Here is a 22,253-nt window from a genome sequence, read left to right as displayed (position 1 = left end):
AGTGACTCGTGGCATGTCGTAAAATTTCGCTCTACTGAACTAGTCTATAATCAAGTCACTGTGGGAGATTTCACATAACTCTTCCTTGGAGAATCCAATTTGGGTCAGACTTGTGGCATTGGAAAGAGGACACAGAGGGCTACTGCAGGTCATAAATTCAGAACTAGATGATCGGAAAGTACAGAGATACATCAGAGGCAATATCGAGCTCCTACAAAGTGAAAGAAAGGTGTGTAGATTTTCTTAAATTTTTGCTTAAGCTTGGTTTGAAAATTTATTTTGAAGGAATTCAAAGGGCATAGTAGAGCATTATTATCGGTAATTGATGCCCCGAGGAAAGAAAATGCAAACACCTAGTAAGGAACTTGAAAGCTCTAGCATGACTCATGAAGAAGAGGAAGAAATACTACATGATATATCAAAATTACAAGAACAAGTGCAACAAATGTCACTGTCACAAAAGCTAACAGAAGCTAAGATAAGTGGCGTGGAAGCTATAAGATGAATGGCATGGAAGCTAAGATGGACAACTTGAAGATAGATTTGAAGACAGGCATGGCAGATTTGAAGACAGATTTGACAAATTTTCTACAAGAAATACTTACCAATGGTGAAAAGGTGGTAAAGGAAACTCAGGATGCAAACAAAGGAAATGTTAATCATGATTTCATAGACTCTAATGTTGGATCGAAGACGCACTATATTCCAAAAATTGATACGAGGAAGTTTGATGGCAAGGATCCCGCAACATGGATATTACAGATGGAGCAATTTTTCGATCTCAATAATGTGCAAAACACACAAAAGGTACGCATTGCAACTTTGTATTTGGAACCAAATCAGTTTGTATGGTATCAATGGCTTTGCTCTCGTAAACAATTTATCACTTGGGCAAGTTTTACGGAAGAATTGATAGCAATTATGTAACTTGTGTTGGTCTTCATAATTGTATTTGAGTCATGATGTAATGTATTTGTCAAAAGAAAGAAGTTTATTAATAAAGAAATTGACTTATTAAAGCATGGGTTTTATGCTTGGGTCAATTTTTTTAGGTCAGAGTCTCCATTGAAGACTTCCAGGGTTTATGTGAAGTGTCTTTGTCCATGTTATAAGGTTAAAGACCCTTCTTAGGCTTTATTTGGCAAGAAAGACATTTATTTTATTGTAAGATAGGTCAATTAAGCTTCCTCCACCAAGTTGACCTCAAGAAAGGACAAGTTAGCCTCAACAAGGGAATTCGACCTCACAAACTCACTATATATTGGAGCAACTCGACTCATTTGGAAGCACATCTCTCACAAGTTTGAATTGCAGTAGCTGGAAGTAGAAAAAGTGCAAGTGCAAGAAGGAAGTTGGAATTTAAGTTTTTGGGTCTCTCTCTCTCATGTGCAACGAAATTTTGAAGCTGCATTCAAGCTGTGAAGCTGGATCAAGGTCAAAGCTGTGAAGCTGCTAGGTTGAGGCTACTGAAGTTGCTAGATAGAAACTTCAGTGCTAAAGCTGGGGGTTGAAATTTTGGGTTGCAGCCGCATTTGAGACGCTGGCACTTGGTAACTTTGGAAGAGATAATTTGTCAGAAGGAAGAGCTAACTTGGTGGAGGAGGAAGGTCTTTTGGTCTAGGGTCTTGGTTTATCTTAATTTGAATCTACTGAAGGAAGAGTTATGACTGAGTTTTCCACTATAAAGGGGTTTTAGCCCTGGCTGAGTGCCTACATCTGGTGTCCTTGATCTTCATGTTTTTACTTTGATGATTGCTTGATGAGAAGAAGATAAAAGAATATCATAAAGAAGTTAATAAGAACATAAGAATATCACAAGTAATTATCAATATAAGAAAATCTTTCTGCCTTTTCGATTTTCTAATAGAGATTACTCAAGAAAATTCCCTTCTTGCTAAGGCAAAGTCCGCAAGAAAATACTAGGCTACATTGTGGAAAATAGGATACATAGTTTGGAATTTTAAAGCGAAAGTGACTAGTTCTTAACAGAAAGGTTAACATAATGGTGAAAGAAATGAATAATATAATCAATAACAATGCTACAAGGATGAGGATGATATGTTGGGTGATAAATTTGACAATTCTTTTTGATTTTGAATGGTTGCTTTTGCTTAGGTGTCTCTCCAAACAAGGGAGCAATAAAGGGAATGGTCAAAGTTGATGGTTGTTTAGGAAATTTAGTGCCGTTGGTAGAATTCCACTTTTACCAGGGCACTAATAATGTGATGGAGAACCTATGGGAGTTCTTAGTTTTTTAACCAAAGTTTTGATTTTTAACTTTTTTTTCTTAAGGGTTGGGGTCAAGTCTTGCTATTGCGATTGGATCTTTGAGGGTTTTGTTTTGTAAGGTGGGAAAGGTTCAAAAATCGCGGTAGTCAGGATAAGACACCAAAAAAGTCTAATGATGTTGAGGGTTGGTGTGGCCCTGGTTAGGCACAATCCCTAGGTGATTTTGATGGCATAGATACCCTTGGGTCACATTTTCCTAGACCACAGGCTATAGTTGCAAGTCACAAACACACTAGTAAAAGGAGGAGTTGTAGTAAGTGGGGGTAAAATAAAAACTGTTGTGTTGTGGTGGGGGAGGAGGGTGTTAGAGTGGTAATACTCAATAAAATGTTGTTAGGATTTCTAGTGTTCGAGGGTCAAAAAATTTTAATGACCTAAATTAAATGTAGGGAAACTGAGGAGGTGGGTAAATAACTTATCACTTGTTGCATGGAAGAAACTTATGATAACGTTATTAATAACTCTTTCCTTGATAAGTAATGCATTCTTTGCATCTCTTTCTCTTTCATGTTACTATTGTGTGTCTAAATAAGACCACCAAGGAGGACTTCTCTCTTAGGCTGTGTTAGGTGGGTGATGTTAAGAGCTCCAAAGATTAGTTTTGCACTAGCACATGTTGGTGCAAGTGAAGGATTTGCTATCTTGAATCATTGAGATGACATTTGTTTCCTACATGAATACAATGGATTCTAGTGGGAAAGAGTAGAATTGTCTTCCTCCAAACTTTTCTTTTGACCTTGTCGATGGGTTAGAAGTTAGAACTAGACCTAAGTAATTGGTTAGGATATATGAGTTGATACTTGAGGATATGGTCCAAGCTAACATTAACAATATAATCTCTTGTTTTATTGAATCATTTGGAGGTGTGGCTAAAGGATATAAGGTTAACATATTTGACCTACTACACACTTTGAATCATAGCCTTGATTTCCCAATGCATTCATTTCTTGAAGTTGTCTTTTTCATGAGATTGATTGGAAAATGAGATCGCAATTGACCTTTAATGTGTGAAGATCTTTACATTTGGCCAACTTTACTCCTTGGAGGAGCAACCTTGTTCTTGCACGATTGTTGGATTTTCTACCAATTAATTGAGGTAGGCAAAAATAAGGTTCCCATCCTTGTTTTTTATTAGGTAGTTCAAAATAAGGGGGCCATGGGTTCTTTTGGAGGCCCCATCAAATTTTAACATATGCCTTTCTAACATGTTTGCTACATGGTGATAGGCCTTGTCTCCTTACTGTTGGTGATAAACTATGTGCTTGTTATATTGATTATGCATTATTCATTTTTATTTCCTTATTGGGTTGTAACATTCTAGCAGTACTTGAAATGCTTCTTTCTTGAAGTGTTGTTATGTCATATTAATTGCTTTTTTTGGTTAACATTTGGCTCATTGTTTGTTCCTTTACTTTGAAGTTTGTGTATAATGGTTGTCTTCAAGATGGTAAATGGCCATAATAAAGACAATTTTGTCACTGTAAACTTAAAGTGATTTCCTTTTGTCATCATTCTTGATTATTAATGATCTAACCACATGCCCTTTCTATTAATTAGATTGTGCAATTGTGTGTTTAATGCTTCAAAACCTGATTTGCTCCATCCAATGTTTTGATAGTTGGAAATATACTTATAATTGGCCAAGGGCTAGATCAAACTTGGATCATAATCGATTAATGACTTGGTTTATGAATCAATTCGTTAAAGCACACATAAAATATTGAAATTCTAATTAAAAAACTAAAGAAAAGTTGAGGGTTTGAATTTGTTGATTAGGCCAAACTGGCTAGTGGAATTGGTTGAACTAGTTTGTCGACCAAGTTGGTTGAATAGGCGAGTTGAACTAGTCAAACTAGTTCACAACTTGGTTTAGGGTTTTCTAAGGTGTGAATCAGTTGAATTGACTAGTTATGGTTCCTGTTTGACCAATGTTTAAAACACTAAGCCTCCATTACAATTTTTCCTTTTTGATTTATAGTGTAACTATTATATTATTTTATGTTAAAACCAATGATTTACAGTAACTTGATGTTGTTACTATTGGAATTATGTGTTCCTTAGTAGGATTATTGTGATAATTATTTACTCCTACAATATGTTTTACATGTTCCTTAATAGGATTATTTTGATAATTATTTACACCTACAATATGTTTTATATGTGAATTGGTGTATCTCTCTAGTGATATTAACATGTAATTAGATCATGTAATTTGACCAATGTTTATAACACCAAGCCTCCATTACAGTTTTTCCTTTTTGATTTATAGTGTAACCATTATATTATTTTATGTTAAAACCAATGATTTAAAGTAACTTGATGTTGTTACTATTGGAATTATGTGTTCCTTAGTAGGATTATTGTGATAATTATTTACTCCTACAATATGTTTTATATGTTCCTTGATAGGATTATGTTGATAATTATTTTACACAATAAATTTTTATATGTGAATTGGTGTATCTCTCTAGTGATATTAACATGTAATTAGATCAAGGGCGAGACTAAGTTGCGTAGACTTAACATATATTGAAGATATAGAAGAAATTGGTTAAAGAGTTACCAAAGGGTGTACAAGAATTTCATAACAAAGTTGACTTTTATTGATATATCTTGATGTAAAAGAAATCACCTTAGAACTACAACTAGGAAGGCCATATGCAATTGGAGTAACGAGATAGATACATCTTCAATGAAAGTTTTAATATTGAAGGAATGGCTATTTTGATTGCAATAATTTAGTGGAGGATCGTCACGTATTAGCATGCAATCGTTGGTCATCTCATTACTAACCTTTTTTCTAAGAAAAACCTCACGAAGAAACCCTTGGGCACTTCCCTGCTTTTCATAGAGTGGTACCTAGTGTAAACCTGTCGATGTTGATTAACATGCCTCACTTAATGTCCTCTATTAGTTATCTTGTCATTCACAGAGAAGGGATCATAGAGATAACTTGATGCCTTGTCCATCTGTTGTGATCTTGGTCAATTGATAATCAACTTGGGCAAAACCAAGATTATCTTCAATGGGACTAAGATTGTTCTTTTAGAGAATCATTTTTATTTTTAGGGTGTGTAGATCGAGATCACTGCTGGAGTGTTAGTATTTTCTAGAACTATCTTCAAGATATTCAATCCAAGATGGACCTCATGGATAGTCTCATTTGTCCCTTGGTTCTTTATGGTTTAGAAGCTTGGGGGCCTAGTTTGTTGGAGTTGAATTGGGCCATGATTAAGAGAGTTCAATCTTCCCTTCTTCAAGACATCATTAGATATAAGAGGACTATTCTTTAGGACATTGTTTAGGAAGAGTTTGTAACCTCCACCTTTAGGATCAAAACCATCTAAGTATTGGTTTCCCTCTTGCACTAAGTTCAACAATTTGTAGATGCTTTAGTAGGCAATAAATGTTACTCCTAATGCTCTTCGGAGGCTATAGTCATCTTTAGTATCTTTAGTTGAGTTTGTTGTAGGCTTGTAGAGGCCTCTTGCCTATTTTTTGTTGGCTGGTATTTTGATTTACTGATTCGCCCCATTCAAATACTCTCTTGATGCCCCCATTTGACTCTTTCTAAATAAGAAAGAGTTGAATAATATAACTAGAGAGGACATATTTAGAGAGTTTGTACAAGTTACATGGGTTGATCCTTTGGGTAGACTAAATCCCAAGATCGCATTCTACACAGAGTACTTGTTGGAGTTAAGAGTTGGTCTTATTATTTTTGACTGCCTCTACAAGCTCAAACATTGGAAGCATGCTCTCTAAATTCTACTTGGGCAGTTTTGGAATGGTTCTCATCATCTTTGGGTAAATATTGACCACAACATCATTTAAGGGGACAACATTTGCTCACTTTGCCATTACAATATTAGAGGACAATTTTATTGCCTTTTCAGGGATTCCCAAGACACTCTATCTATGTTTTTTGTTTTCCTAGACTAGAGATGCTTGGCCTTGTACATGAAGGAAGCCCTTGGTTTTCCCTTTTCAACCTTGTCCAAATCTAGTCCAATCAATTATAAATTTTGTTTTGGTGCTATTGACACGCGAATTGCACACCTAGAAATGTGGGAAAAATCCTCAACCGCACTGTTAAGAAATCCTTTGGGCAACATAGTTAGGGTTTTATTAATTAGATTTCTCCTTTGACACTTTCCTGTGATATTTTTTATTTGTTCGTCTTTCCAATTATTGTATTCTTATCATCAAGACAAATGCCAAACAATGAAGATCACAAACACCAAAGAGGACACAAGATGTAAGCATTCAACCAGGGCAAAACCCTTCTCTTAGGAAAAACCCAAAAATTCTTCTTCTCTTCTTTAGAAGCAAATCAGATGAGACAACCTAGACCTTTTGACCATGACAAAGACTTTCCTCCATCCACCAAGTCAGCCTCCAAAGATGATTTAGCTGAATTCCAAAGTCGACTTAAGTCAAACTGCATCAACACTGCATCAAGATCAAATTTCAGCCCTCTTGTATCGGATTTTCGGCTCTTCTGCATTGCATGTAACTTCGCCTTTCCTGAAACTTCAAATTCTTTGCACTTTTGAGTCAAAAGAGAGAGAAAATAGTCTTTAACTCCTTCGCTAGGTCTCTTCCTTCTTCGCTAGCCTTCTTTGCACCTTTCTCAAGGACTTTGCACTTCTTATCTCCTCTTACAACTGCAGATCAGACTTCCTTCCATGGATCATCAAATGAGGTTGAGTAGTTGCTTATTTATAGTGGTTAAAAGACCCTATTGAGGTCGACTTGAAGAACTTGAGGCCGAGTTGAGGAACTTGAGGCCAACTTGGTGGAGGAGAATTATATGACCTATTTACATCAAAATAAATTTTCTTTCTTGACATGCAAAGCCCAAGAAGGGTCTATTACATGATGACAAAGATTAGGACTCATGACATAAACCCTAGAGCACTCAGTGGGTGCTTTTGACTTAGAAATAAAATAAATGAAGCAAGAAACCCAAAATAAATGAAGCATGAAACCCATGCTTATAACTTTTCTTTCTTTAAACACTTTCTTTCTTTCTTTCTTTTGACAAATACATTACATCATGACTCAAATACAATTATGAAGACTGATACTAGTTACATTTCTCAATACTCCCTCTTAACTAGGGAGGTATCCGTAATTGTTTAACTGGTACAAGGTTGTCCTCAATTTGAAATATTCACACCCTATTGAGGTCGACTTGAAGAACTTGAGGCCGAGTTGAAGAACTTGAGGCCAACTTGGTGGAGGAGAATTATATGACCTATTTACATCAAAATAAATTTTCTTTCTTGACATGCAAAGCCCAAGAAGGGTCTATTACATGATGACAAAGATTAGGACTCATGACATAAACCCTAGAGCACTCAATGGGTGCTTTTGACTTAGAAATAAAATAAATGAAGCAAGAAACCCAAAATAAATGAAGCATGAAACCCATGCTTATAACTTTTCTTTCTTTAAACACTTTCTTTCTTTCTTTCTTTTGACAAATACATTACATCATGACTCAAATATAATTATGAAGACTGATACTAGTTACATTTCTCAATACTCCCTCTTAACTAGGGAGGTATCCGTAATTGTTTAACTGGTACAAGGTTGTCCTCAATTTATTCTTAAGAAGAGTAGAACAACATACACAATGCTTGGGACATCCTCACTGCGAAGGTCTCCTCCCAACAGGGACTAAGGTGTCATCTAGGCATTTTCCACTATAGGTACCATTAGTGTACGACCCTGGTATCAATCCAACATGATGTAGATACCATCTAGGCCTCCATGCCCTAACACCAACCCTTATAGGAATCCAGGTATCAACACTAAACCAGAGCTCCAACCGACACACTCCCTCTAGGATCTAGACATCAACTAAGATCTCAATATTAACCAGGCCACGATGTCTGTAATATCCATAATTTTGATTTTCAACATTAGAGTTGAGTTTGGGAAGAGGACACAATTTTGACACCGGTAGTTTAGGAGGAAAAGAGAATAATGCGGTTCTAGTCGAAAGTGGGGACCACAAGAAAGAGAAATTTGACCCAAGGAGGGAACTCACACTCTTGGGAGAGAGAGGAAAGAGAAAGAGGTGCAAATTAGGAGAGAGAGAGTGGGGACCACAAGAAGAGAAGGAGCCATGAATTATAAATAGAGCAAGAGGCACTCATTTTGGTCATTCATTCATCTATTCAGAAACTTGTCTTTGACATAGCACGCTTGAACGGAAGTCAAGTCTGCAAGTGCTGTTTAACACATGAGTGTCTCTGAGCGGAGATCTCAACCCTTGCTTCGGTGGACTTCGAGTGCCAGCCCATCCCTTTTTCGATGGTTCCAGCAGTGGGAGTGCGAGTTTGTGTGGAGGAGACACTAGCAGCAACGCAGGGACTGCACAATGCTTGGAGGAGACACACTTGGGAGTTGAGGAGTGAAGGGAGTTTGGACCTAAAACTTGAAGTGGAGTCTGGGGAAGTGTTGTGGGGGCTTTTCCAGCATTTTGGCAAAGCAAAAAACACAACATTTGCTACAGGTTACATCTTCTGCTTGTGGAGGGAGGCCAAGCATTTGGGGTCAATTTTGGAGTGTCAAAACTAGGACAAACCCTTTCTAGTTTTTTTTGGGTTTTTGACAAGGACCTCGGAAATAATTTGGCATAATTTTCTTGGCAGATTTGAGGGGTCAAATGGGGGTCCCAATTCAGCCAGTAGCTAGAGGAGCTAGGGGAAATTTGGGCTGAAAATTCCGAGTTCAACATTTGTTCAGTTCCTTTGTGGGTTTTTGTGGGTTATTGGTGGAGAGGACGAAATAAATTTCCCTGAATTTTCTGAGTACGGAGGAGGCCCTAGCAGCAAATCTTCACACCCAACAATGTATTTCTGGGCAATTCAACGTAGAGCCAGGAGATAGAGGAATAGCATATTTGAGGGGGACTTCTTATTATTCATTTGGGCTTAGCAAGCCCAGGTGCACTCTTTCCAACACCTCATTGTACCCTCTTTATATTATAATAAAATGGCTCAACAAAGCTGCTTGAGTAATTTTCTACGTGTTTTTGGCTATGTTTTCTTTGTTTATCATTGTATATTTCCATTAGGAATATTAGAATGTCCTCCCAAGTACCATCATACATGCAGTTTTATGGTACTCCATCTCTTCCTCTCAACCAAACTAGAGATATCCACCAATCCAAGCATGCCCTTAAAATAAACAAACTTCTTGTTGAGAAGAGCTTTCGTCAACACATCAACTACTTACTCATTTGTCGGCACATATTGTAGCTTCACGACCCCAACTAGTGTCAAACTTCCAATCTATATGTCCTTGTATGCTAGCACGAAACACTGGGGTCTTCAACTGTTCTGATGCTACTTAGGTCATCACAATATCCAAACACATCTCGACAAAATCTTCCTTCTTCAACTTCTTCAGCAACACCAAACTCATCCTCAACACTTTCCAAAACATCCAATTATTGTTCACAACTTCATCAATACAAATAACTATTTGTAGTGCTTTAGCCTTTCTCTGATCTTATTCTTTCTTCAAGGTCTTTACTATAGTTGTCACAATATGCCCTCCCTCTTAACTGGGGAGATATACACTTTCTTTATCCAAGCTTCTTCTCTACTTAGGGAACAAATCCAACACCAACTTAGCCACACTGACTCTTACTTTTGCATCATCATACCATCAGAGAACTTCGACCTTTTGGAACATCATTTCTTTTATCTCCACAAGGTCATATATTAATTAGCAGTGTATACTTAAATGCTATCAAGATTCTTCCAACTCCCTCTTTCCATCATGCTCATTATCATCATCAAGTATGAGGTAGGTAAGCATCTTCAGCGTCTTAAAGACTATTTACATGCAAATCTTTAACAAGTACAACCAAGCACAAATATACAAGAGCATGTAGTTAACTATATCAATATATGGTTAGCATGTCATTACAATGGGAGCATCTAGTGTTATCAATACTTTGAATAAGAAATCAAACTTTAGATATCTAAAACTGAAGCCTAGTTAGGTTGATAATCAACAAGGGTTACATCTTTCATACCCTAGACTATTACAATGAATTTGCTAGGGTTTTTGTTACAAACCGTAGATTTCATCATCAAGACTAAACAACCAAATCAAGTTAGGACTTCAATCATAGCAAAAACATTTTGCATCTTGGGTTTCATTATCATGCCCTAGAATCTGATATCAATCTCTACTAGGGTTTTTGTCGTGAACCCTATATACAAACATCAAAACTTTATATATTCAACGAATTTGACCAAGCTTGGGTTGCAATCATACGAAAGCACATACACCTAGGGTTTCATTCCTAGGATATTACATTAACTACTACAAGGATTCAACGAATTTGACCAAGCTTGGGTTGCAATCATACGAAAGCACATACACCTAGGGTTTCATTCCTAGGATCTTACATTAACTACTACAAGGATTTTGATGTAAACCCTGATTCATCAAACCCTAAAAATCTAGGGTTTCATCATATAACCTAGACATCAACAACAAACCCTAAAAAGCTAGGGTTTCATATCAACAAACCTTAAACATCAAGAGATTAGGATTTCATTAGATGTTCTAGACTTTATCAACAAACCCTAAGTAGGCTAGGGTTTTATAGTGAACCCTAAAGATTAGGGTTTTACCAAAGTTAACAAAGGATAGATAATACACCAAGGATTGATCAATCACTCTAACAAATAAGAATGATTCTATAACACAACTCTAGATTTGAGAGACTTAGTAATACAAGACAAAATGATAAATAATTGCTCTTACAAACCTTTTAGGGTTTCCTATTGAAGGACTCCTTTTGAAACTTCTTACAAGTCTCCTTTTGAAAACTCCCTTTGAATCGAATTCTTATTCTTTAGAAAATATTTGCAAGTTTTCCTTCAAAGAAAAATACAAGAGAAATGATAACATTTGAGCAATAGTAATAAAGCTAAAGAAAGAAAAATATAATACCTATCTTTTATGAGAAGGGCTTCCTTTTGCATAAGATCCACATTGCTTTATGTACCTATAATATTTTTCAAAAGTATACAAGTACTTGACTATGATCTATGGTTTTCATTAAATGAATTCCTAGGTTCCTATTCTTTTAAGTACAAAATCTAAACATCACACAATTTCATTTTTGCCAAGGGTTGCCATATATCTTAGACTACTTATAAACCCTAGACATGATGGGATAGGGTTTCATATGAACTTTCTAGGGTTTACAATACCCAGATGCAATGAGAACTTGCAAACCCTAAAACATTAGATTTTAACAAATGAACATGCTAGACATACCTCAAGATTACATACCTTAGACTTCTACGATTGAAAGATTAATGTTCCATTGAGCTTGTTATTCTTCTTGCAAACTAAAGGCATAATGTTAGATGGCTGAAACATAAAGAGTAATAACAATACTTAATTGAATTTGATGAGGACTTCAAGTTGGTTTGCTTTCTCTTGACTGTAGTAGAAGCTTCTAGGGTGCTAAGTAAACCCTTTTCAAGATGATATAATACTTTTCTTTGATGATAGGTCCTTGAGACATCTTTAGCCCTTTTTCACAAAATCTATTTGCAAAGTAGTTCTATTACCACTTCTGAAGAATGCAGTCATGATTCCTTTTTCAAAATGCCACAATTTTGCTATAGGTCTGTGATTTTGATCCTTTGTGGAGACTTGACCTTCTTATCTCTCTCTCTCTCTCTCTCTATATATATATATATATATAGATAGATAGATAGATAGATAGATGCACAAATCTTCATTCTTTTTCAAAGGGATCTCGGTTCCTTAAAAAAAAATTATAGTCACTGAGGCTTTATAACATGCCTACAACATCTCTAAATAACTTGGTCCTAGTCTTTTAATACTTGAACCTTTTGCTTATTACAAGGACTATCTCTAGTCCTCCTTGACTCCAAAATTCAGTCACTTTAGCTTTTTGAGATGACACAAATCCTTTGGATTTCAGAGGTGATTTTAGACCATAAATTTGTGGTAAGAACTTCACTTTACCTTACAAAGAATTCGGCCTTGAAGGAGCTTATGATCTAGACCCTCAAATCTCTAATTGATACTTCATGTGTCCCTTTATTGCTTTGTTCTTCTATCTTAGCCCATGACCTGATTTGCTAAGGTATGGACTTATAATCACTTTAGCTTTTTGAGATGACATAGATCCTTTGGATTTCAGAGGTGATTTTAGACCTTAAATTTGTGGTAAGAACTTCACTTTACCTTACAATGAATTCGGCCTTGAAGGAGCTTATGATCTAGACCCTCAAATCTCTAATTGATACTTCATGTGTCCCTTTATTGCTTTGTTCTTCTATCTTAGTCCATGACCTGATTTGCTAAGTTATTGACTTATAATCAAGCCCAAAAATATGCTATATAAGATTAGCTCTCCTTCAAGATGGTTTTGTGGCCTTCAAAGGTAGATTTGAAACCATTTTTCCTTAACATGGAAGTGATCTTCTAGCTGCCTTGTTCCATTGACCTTAGCTCTGATACCATGTTGAGAAATCCTTAGGACAAACACATTTATGGTTTATATTAATTAGATTTCTCCTTTGACATTTTCCTGTGATATTTCTTATTAGTTATTTTTTCCAAATATTATAACAATGAAGGTCACAAACACCAAAGAGGGCACAAGATGTAGGCACTCAGCTAGGGAAAAACCCCTCTCCTAGGGGAAAACCCAAAAATTCTTCTTCTCTTCTTTAGAATCAAATCAAATGAGACAACCTAGACCTTTTGACGAAGACAAAGACTTTCCTCCATCCACCAAGTCAGCCTCCCAAGATGTTTTAGGCAAATTCCAAAGTCAACTTAAGTCAAATTGCATCAAGATCAAATTTCGGCCCTCTTGCGTCAAATTTTTGACCCTACTGCATCGCTTGTAACTTCGGCCTTCTTGAAACTTCAGATTCTTCGCACTTTTGAGTTAAAAGAGAGAGAAAATTGTCTTTAACTCCTTCACTAGGGCTCTTCCTTCTTCGCTAGCCTTCTTTGCACCTTTCTCTAGGATTTCACACTTCTTATCCCCTCTTACAACTGCAAATCGAACTTCCTTTCATGGACCATCAAATGAGGTCGAGTAGTTGCTTATTTATAGTGGTTCAAAGCTCCTATTGAGGAAAACTTGAAGAACTTGAGGCCGACTTGGTGGAGGAGGATTATATGACCTATTTACATCAAAATGGATTTTCTTTCTTGACATGCAAAGCCTAAGAAGGGTCTATTACTTGATGACAAAGACTAGTACTCATGACATAAACCCTAGAGGATTCAATGGGTGCTTTCGACTTAAGAAACAAAATAAATGAAGCATGAAACCCATGCTTATAAATAAAATTTTCTTTAAATAATTTTCTTTTTCCTTCTTTTGACAAATACATTACATCGTGACTCAAATACAATTATGAAGATTGATACTAGTTACATTTCTCAACACCCAAAAGGTGTGTTCTTGGGGCAACGCTCAGAGAAGGCGCTGTCACCTAATCCCGACTCTCTCTATTTAGACTCTCTGCTAGCTAAGTCAAGGGGGGTGTACCCTAAGGAAGGTTTCTAAGGAAGACTTGTTAAGGATAACAATTTTTAGGAGATTATGATAGTGAATAAATTAGGCAAACTTAAAATATAAATTGAAATGAAATTGATAGCAAGTTCAAATAATTATGAACTTACAATCATGAACATTGTAGATAGATCAATTATATTCAACAAGATATCTTGCAAGGCAAATTAAGATTAGACTAGTGCCAATAATATACTTGCATGAAATATATGCTCAAAATAAAATCACAAAACTTACAATGAGATATTACTTTCAAGTTACAACAAGTTGCAAGAAATGGGAAGATGCAAAACAAGCTAACTAGTAAATCAAGACAAAAGATTATATACAACTTCAAGAAATAAACAACAAAATGGAAATAGAGCTTGCAAGAGAATAGAACTTGTACTCAATAGAGAGATTGCTCAAATATGATATAATGATGTTAAAGGAGAATTAACATGAGCATGTAAATGAAATAAGGAAGTACAAGAACATTAAGTGAAATGCTTGCAAGTAAATGAAATGCTCACAATCGAAATTGTATGATAACCAATTAAATGCAAAGTGAACCAAAGTTATAGGTGTGCGTGTTATGTAAAAAGTGGTCTTGGTAAAATTTATTATTGTCTATTCAAAGGTGTTACTTCCCCTCAATTCCTTCAACTTGGTAACGAATCGAGGTGGTTGCAAGAAGGCTAGGATGAAGAAGCTAAGGCTTCATTTATGATACCCACCCAGGACATCAATACAACTCACATGCCTTTGTTCCTACAAGGGACCAAATACAACTCACATGCCTTTGTTCCTACAAGGGACCCAGCCACACAAGAGAACTGTGAGGTCATGCGTTTTACCTTTTTTCCAAACTCAAATTTAGGGAACTTGAATGACAATTGAGGAAGTTTCCTAAATGTCTATCAACCAAGCTTAATCTTGGAGGTAAATTTTAGAGAAACAAAAACCACTAAATGCAAATGAGATCTGAAGTAAAAAAAGTGCTTAATGACAAGATTGTTTATGAATTTATAATGTCAATTATAGCTCAATTACAATGTCACATGTTACCGCTCAAACTAGCAGGGGTCCTAAGAGGAGGGGGATCCTATGGAACAACTTCTAGGTCAAGGGCAACAATGGAGTAATAGCCCACTGTCACCTCAGCTAGTGGGCAATCCTGTGATGAAGTCCATCAAAATGCTCTCCCATTTCCCCTCTGGAATGGGTAGCGGCTGCAATAAACCCGCGGGATGGCTCATCTCTCCCTTGTTCCGCTGGCAAACAGCGCAGTCCCTGATATGCCAGAGTATGTCCTCCTTGAGGCCCTTCTAGGAGAACCTCTCTCTAATGGCCCTGTAGGTTTTGGTAAACCCCTGATGGCCTGCCAATGGTGAATCATGTGATGCCTGGAGTATCTTCTTCTTGAGCTGAGACCCTTCAGTCAAGAAGATCCGATCCCTGTAATAGATGATCTCATCGATCACCCTGAACCTGTCATCTGCCACTTGCCCGTCCAGAATCTCACATGCAAACCTGTCCTTGGAGTACTCTACTAAGAGTCGAGCCCTCTAGTTTGTATCCAAGCTCATAAGAGACAACATGGCTGGTCTACGTGAAAGGGCATCTGCTACCACGTTGTTCTTACCCTTGACATACTCAATGTCAAAGTCGTATGCTTGGATCTTACTGATCCACTTTTGCTGCCTCTCCTGCAACTGCTTCTGCTCCAAAAAGAACTTGAGGCTGTTGTGATCAGTCCTCACCCTGAACCTATGCCCCACCAAATACTGCCGGTACTTAGCCAATGCATGCATGATGGCCAACATCTCCTTGTCATATATAGAATACAACCTCTCGTGCGGAAGGAGCTTCCGGCTCTCAAAGGCTATAGGGTGACCTCCCTGCATCAATACTGCGCCGATCCCCTCTCTTGACGCATCACACTCCAAAACAAATGGCTGTGTAAAATCTAGCAATGCAAGCATTGGCAGCTCTCATTAACAACCTTAGCCTGTCAAGGCTCACTGCGCTCAGTATCCGACCAACTCAATGCCCCCATCCACTTCAAATCTTTCCAGGGGTGCAACAAGCTGTGAGAAACCTTTGACGAACTTCCGAGTAAGTACAAATTCCAATGAATCCTCGAAGTTCGGTCACGTTTCTCGGCTCCAGCGAATCTCTGATGGCCCTAATCTTCTCCCTCGTGGACCCTTACTCTGTCCCATCCAATGATGTGTCCCAAGTATAACATCTTCGTCAACTCGAACTCACATTTGGAGAGCTTGGCATAGAACTGCTGCTCCTCCAAGATGCGTAGTACTGTCTCAATATGCTGGAGATGCTCCTCCCACGTCCTGCTATAAATGAGTATATCATCAAAGAACACCAACACAAACTTCCTCAAGTGACTATGGAAGATGTGATTCATGCAAGACTGGAATGTAGCTGGGGTGTTGGTTAGCCCGAAGGGCATCACCAAAAACTCAAAATGTTCATAGTGACATCTGAAGGCGGTCTTGGGAATGTCCTGCTCCCTGACGCGAATTTGATGGTACCCTGATCTCAAATCAATCTTTGAGAAGAACCATGCTCCTCTCAACTCATCGATCCTGGGTATGGGGTACCTGTTCTTTAGTGTCCTCTTGTTCAGGGCCCTGTAGTCGATGCACATCCTCAATGTATCGTCCTTCTTCTTCACCAACACCATAGAAGAAGCAAAAGGACTCGTGCTCGGTCGGATGTGCCCAAGAGCCAGCAACTCCTGAATGGCCCGCTCTATCTCGTCCCGATAGGCCTTGGGATGCCTATAGGGGGTAGTAATCACTGTCTGTATGCCCTGCTCAAGCTTAGTAGTGTGCTCAAACCCCCGGTCCGGTGGTTGACACGACGGAATCTCCCCAAATACTATGGCATACCGGTCAAGGATGAACTGTATCTCTGGGTGCACTGTCTGCCCTGTAGTCCCTGCTTCCGATGCATGTAGCTCTACTGCCCACTCTATGTCTCCCTTCTGGAAGACTGCCTCCATCCGATGAGCCGAAATAGTCTGAGGCGGATATGTATGCTATCCCCGTATCTTCTCATGCCTCCCTGTCTTCTCATTATCCCACTCCATCTCTAGGGTCTTCCAATCCGTCGTGACCTTCCCTAGAGTGATGAGCCATTGAACACCCAATATCATGTTGGTGTCCGGAATATCGACTACGAAAAACTGGTCAGTCATTGTGTAGGTGCCCATCGTCACTGAAATCTCTGGAACATATCGAGCACACGTCATGGTTTGATCTCCTGGGACCAAGATCGAAAACCCATCGAAGCTCTTTGTCTGTATGCCTCTCCACTCAACCATCTGTGCATCGATGAAGTTGTGTGTAGCCCCACTGTCAACCAAAACTGACACTCGCTGGCCACGTACCGTCCCTCGTACGCGTAGCGTCAGATACTTGGGAACTCCTCGCAATGCGGAAAGGGCCCCTCTGGTGGGTGCAAAAGATGCACCACCTGCTACTGGCGGTGGAGGTGGCAAAGGTCCTTGTCCATCATGGCTATCTCCTACCTCCACACCATCCTCGTCATCCTCTTCTCCACTGCTCTCGGAGAAAACCTCAATGAAATGTGCCTTGCCAGCAGCACATCTATGTCTTGGTGCCCATGGCTCCTGACATGTGACGCACAACCGCTTCTTCTTCAGCTCCCTCTTGACATCATCATCAATCTGCACTCGTCCTGGATTCCCCTTTGGAGGTGGAATCCTCACATCCTTCCCCTTAGACTGGAAAGTCTGTCTCTGGGGGTAAGGTGTCCAGGTCCTGGGTAAGACATCCTGTAGGTCCCGGGTCCCACTGATAGCATCTTGAAGGGTGGTCGGTCTAGCGGATCTGACTAGACCTTGAAGTGGCTCTGCTAACCCCTCAACATACATATAGATCCTCCGTGCCGTGGATAGATCTGGCGCCATCACTGAGACCCTCAAGAAATCTGCAATGTAGGTCTCTGGGCTCCCCGTCTGTTTGAGCCTTGTCAGCTCAACAAAATGTTGCTCTGGATCCCTCCGATCAAATCGCTCCATCAATCTCCAGGTGAACTCGGCATATGTCGTCACCATGGAGTGTCCTAGTGTAACCATCCCATGAAACCACCAATCCTGGGCCTCACCATCCAAATGCAATGTCGCCACCTTGATGGCCTCTGTCTTTGACATCTGGTTAAGCTGGAAATAAATGTCCAACTTCTCCACCCAAGACTTCGCCGAACTGTTTGATGAGCCATCAAATGTAGGCAAGTGGAATCTACTTGCTGCATGGTGGGTGTCACCATCATGATAATGTCGGTACCCTCTGTGATGGTCGCGGGGTCTACTATCCTGCTGGAGCTGAACAAAATCACGGAATGAGAGGGCTTCCCTGAACTCTTGCCCATAGGCCTGGTACTTTGCAAAATAATCACCCATGTGTCCAGGCTCTGCCTCTTGTTGGGCTACGACCCCCGTGTCTGCTCCTAAGAAAGTGGGCATGGTAGAGCGTGTAGGGGCATGTGAGGCCACCTGCTGCGCAGTATCACGCTGCTCTGGCAAATGGTGGGATGCACCCGATCCCTCACCAACCTGGAAAACCCGTGGGATCTCACGCTGTCTGGCCTCTACTGTCGTGAATCTCTGCCCCATTACCTCAATCTGCCTCGACAAATCCTGAAGTGATTTGAGGAGCATATCCGCAAATCTCTTCTTGTCATCATCTACCATTCGAGCTTCCTGCTCTACGTCCACCACCGACTCCTCCTATTCTGCGTCCACCATCGGAACACAGTCTCTCTCTCCATAGGTATTCTCCAACCTACGCCCAACGTCTCTGTATCTCCGACCTCTGTAACAGATATAGGGTTTCTCCCCCGGTGTCATAGATTGCTAGCTCCACACGCTGAGCCAGATCTATGCTCTGATACCACTGTAATATCCCTTATTAGGAATATACCCCAAACACAAGCAAACTCCAACCAGAGATGGACTGTGAGGGCATTTACCAGATATGTCGCCTCTAAAAAGAGGACGAGATCCAGAGGCTGCCTGGCCCTTTCCAGACTCTGTCTAAGAGTATAATAGAAACACACAAGTGGTATAATAGCCGAGAATGCTCACAGAGATACAAGTAACAATGATACTATATATATCAAATAAACCATATACAGATACACAAGAAATGCAGAGAGATTGCTAAGCCATTTTATTATACTGAGTAATAAAATGAGTACAGGAGGTGATCAGGAAGATGGCACCTCTACTTGCACAAGGCAAGTGAAGAAATACACTCAGAATAGCAAAGGAATGACCCCTCTCTGTTCTGCGTCCAAGCTGTTGGGAAAACTGCTGCGTTGTTGCTAGAAATCAAACAAGGATTTGGGACTGCTCCCCTCCTTAGAAAAAGCTGAAACTCTAGAATCGGACTCTACTCAAGAAACCCAAAAAAACCCAGAAAGCTTTCCTGGAATGGCCGATCCCTGAAAATCACCCACTTGGGGTTCTGCGCAGTTCCTCACTGCTCTGCGCTGCCACTGAATAGAACCCTCCGAAACTCAGCCCAGAACTCTGCCAAACTCCTCCAATATGCAAGAGCTGATCTCTTGCTCAATCCCTCGGCTCAAATCCTCCACAAACCCTCAATCCAGACTGCTCCCAAAAAGAACTGCGTCCCTCTCCTAGTGCTGCGCAGTCCTCCAGAAGACTGATAAAACCACTGCCGAAATGCTGAAGATACTGCTACTGAAATGCCAACGAAAATACCTTGCCTGAGCAGGCACTCGAAGTCCCCTAGGGTTAAGGGTGAGATCTCCGAACGGAGACACTCAATGCACTAAACAGTGCTGCAGACTAGCTAAACAGTCAGCGTGCTCTAAGCCAAACGACCATCACAAATGCACATAACCGAATGATCAAAATGAGGGGGCTCCTCTCTCTTTTATAGCTTCTGCCTCTCTCAATCCCAATGCTCACCTTCTCCTGCGTGATTCCCCTTTTGCCACGTGTTCCTCCCCTCTTGCGCAGTCCCTCCATGTGTCTGCGTGGGCTCCATTTTTGCGTCCCCCTTTTGGCCCCCTTGGCTCTCCCTTTAAGTCACAACGTTGTGCTACTAGGAAGTGACTTTTATTCTAAAAGTGAGTTATGTCCCCCTTTCTCACTTTTTTATTTACAAAATAACTATAGAAGGCAAAATTTGGCAAAATCGAATATTCCAATTAGCTGGGGCTAATTAGGAATATTACAGCCCTTAATACATTTCTGTCATAAAATTCTTCAGAATTCAAATGAAACAATGATGAGACAAAGAGGGTTAGAGGGCAAACCACTAGGCCTAATGACTTGTTTGTGACTAGAGAGGCTTCCAATGAATTTGACTACCTGCAACCACCAAGTTAGCTCCAAAATCGTTGCAAAACAAGATGTTAGAGACAAAATGCCAATGCAAACTCAACCAATGACTGAAGAATGGGTGAGGTGAGGGTTAGAAGAAGGCAAGAGGCTAGAATAAGGGTAACGATAGGCCAAGAAGGGCTACAGGAGGCCAAGAAAGGGCAACGATGAGGGGGATAAGGCCTAAGAAGGCCAGAACTAAGGTGAAGAAGACCAATGGAGGGGGCCGAGAGGGTTAGAGGGCTTCTTAGGGCCACGACAAGGCTAAAAATGGCTTGCAGCTAGGAGAATAGGCCTCCGAAAGGCCTGAGACTAGGGATAAGGCCCTAAAAAGGGCAGTCAAGAGCATTATAAGGGTTGACGACAAAGGATCAAGGCCCTAAAGGCTTATCACCTAAGGGAACAAGGCCAAAATGGTCTGTGACTTACCCAAAACAAGGAGAAAAAGATGACACAGAGGAAGAGGCCATGACTAGGCTAGAAAAGGCGACAACTAGGCCTTAGAGACCTTAAAGTTCTTTAAGAACCCTGCAATCACAAAAATTTACCATAAAAATGCCGAAATTTGCTTCCTTGAAGGCCAATGTCTTCCCTTCTTGGCTAACCGTTGAGCTTGGGGGGGGATGGTCCAAGGGCTAGATCTTGCCTTCCTAGGCCTAGATCTGCCTCAAAACCCTGGTGGAAATGCTCAATTAGGCTAGACGTCACATTTGGATGAGTTAAACCCTTCAACCCCTAGCTCTAGGGCTTGATCCTCCACAAAATAATTCGATTTCCTTTGAGGCTTGAGGATCTACCTTAAAAAATGAATGAAATAATTTCCCAAAAGCCCAAATATATACAAAAATTTCAAAAGCCCAAGTGCTACAAAATCAAAACAAGGGTTCGAACATTTTACAAATATTTACAAAACAAATTTATTGGCTCTCATTAGCAAATTAATTCTTTGTAGTCCAAGGTCAAATAAAATTTTGAGGGTTTTTTTAATCTGTAGAAATTTCTGTTTTCCCACCCCGGTTTTCAGTTTCTCCTTATTTCTCCCATGTAGTTAAATGCCCATTCCCATAACCATACATTTAACAGACTGAAAAAATAAATATTGCTGAAAACACAAATTCTGGAAATTTTTCAAAATGCTGGAAATTGCAGAATTAAAAATCAGCAATCAAAAACAGCCATTAAAACACATTAAAACACTGATATTTTTGGTCAACTTGACCCTGGAAAAACCCCCTACAACTCTGGGGGAAAACTAGTTTGAGAGCTCTTCTTTATTTCTGAAAATTGCCTTTTTACAGTGAGAATTATTCAGCAAAAAATCAGCAAGCAAATTTACAACTTATCTCCTTTCCCGTGCCTCACAGCAATCTGGAAATTACAGCAAACAGGACAGCAATAAATGCTGTACGGCCTCCGTTTTGTGTGCAGAAAAATCAGCAAACTGCTCCTCGATTTTTGTGCAAAAATCTGCCTTTCACTATGTGCTGAATCAGCTGTACAAATCTGCTCAACTGCTGCCTTGGAATGTGTGCCAAGCTGCTGTCTCCTTTTCCTCCCTGCTCAAAAATCTCTCTTGCTCTCCTTCTCCCAATCTGCTCATGAAAGAATGAATGACCTTTTCCTCCTTTTCCTCCTTTAATATAACTCCAAGTGACTTTTGGGTGATCCAAGTGACTTTTGGGTGATCTCTAAATCCAATGGCTGAAATAGATTTAGATCAATGGCTGAGATTAAATGCTCATTTAAATCTCACTTTCTATTTTTAATTCACCCCACTTTAATAAAGACCCACTTAGTCATTTATTTCCAAAGTCACTTTTCCTTTCTAATTTTTCATTTACTTTATAAAAGTTACTTTAAAATTAGACTTAGTAACTTTATCACTTAAAGTCACTTTTAAATTAAATTTAACTTTATAAAATTATAAAGTCACTTTAGGAGAAAAATTAAATTCTTTTGGACACTTTTCCC

General features: G+C 39.4%; 1 protein-coding gene across 3 annotated transcripts in view; it reads left to right on the top strand.

Annotated features, from left to right (window-relative positions):
- Positions 1-22,253, top strand: part of LOC149168025 (uncharacterized) — a 140,410-nt gene that overhangs the window by 40,501 nt on the left and 77,656 nt on the right. The window lies entirely within an intron of this gene.

Source organism: Pinus tabuliformis, chromosome 5_1 (assembly GCF_031772625.1).
Source record: "Pinus tabuliformis cultivar Carrire ecotype Pingquan chromosome 5_1, CPIR1, whole genome shotgun sequence".
NCBI lineage: Eukaryota > Viridiplantae > Streptophyta > Pinopsida > Pinales > Pinaceae > Pinus > Pinus tabuliformis.
Note: the sequence above shows the minus strand (reverse complement) of the source record. Positions and strands in the feature narration are given on the sequence as shown.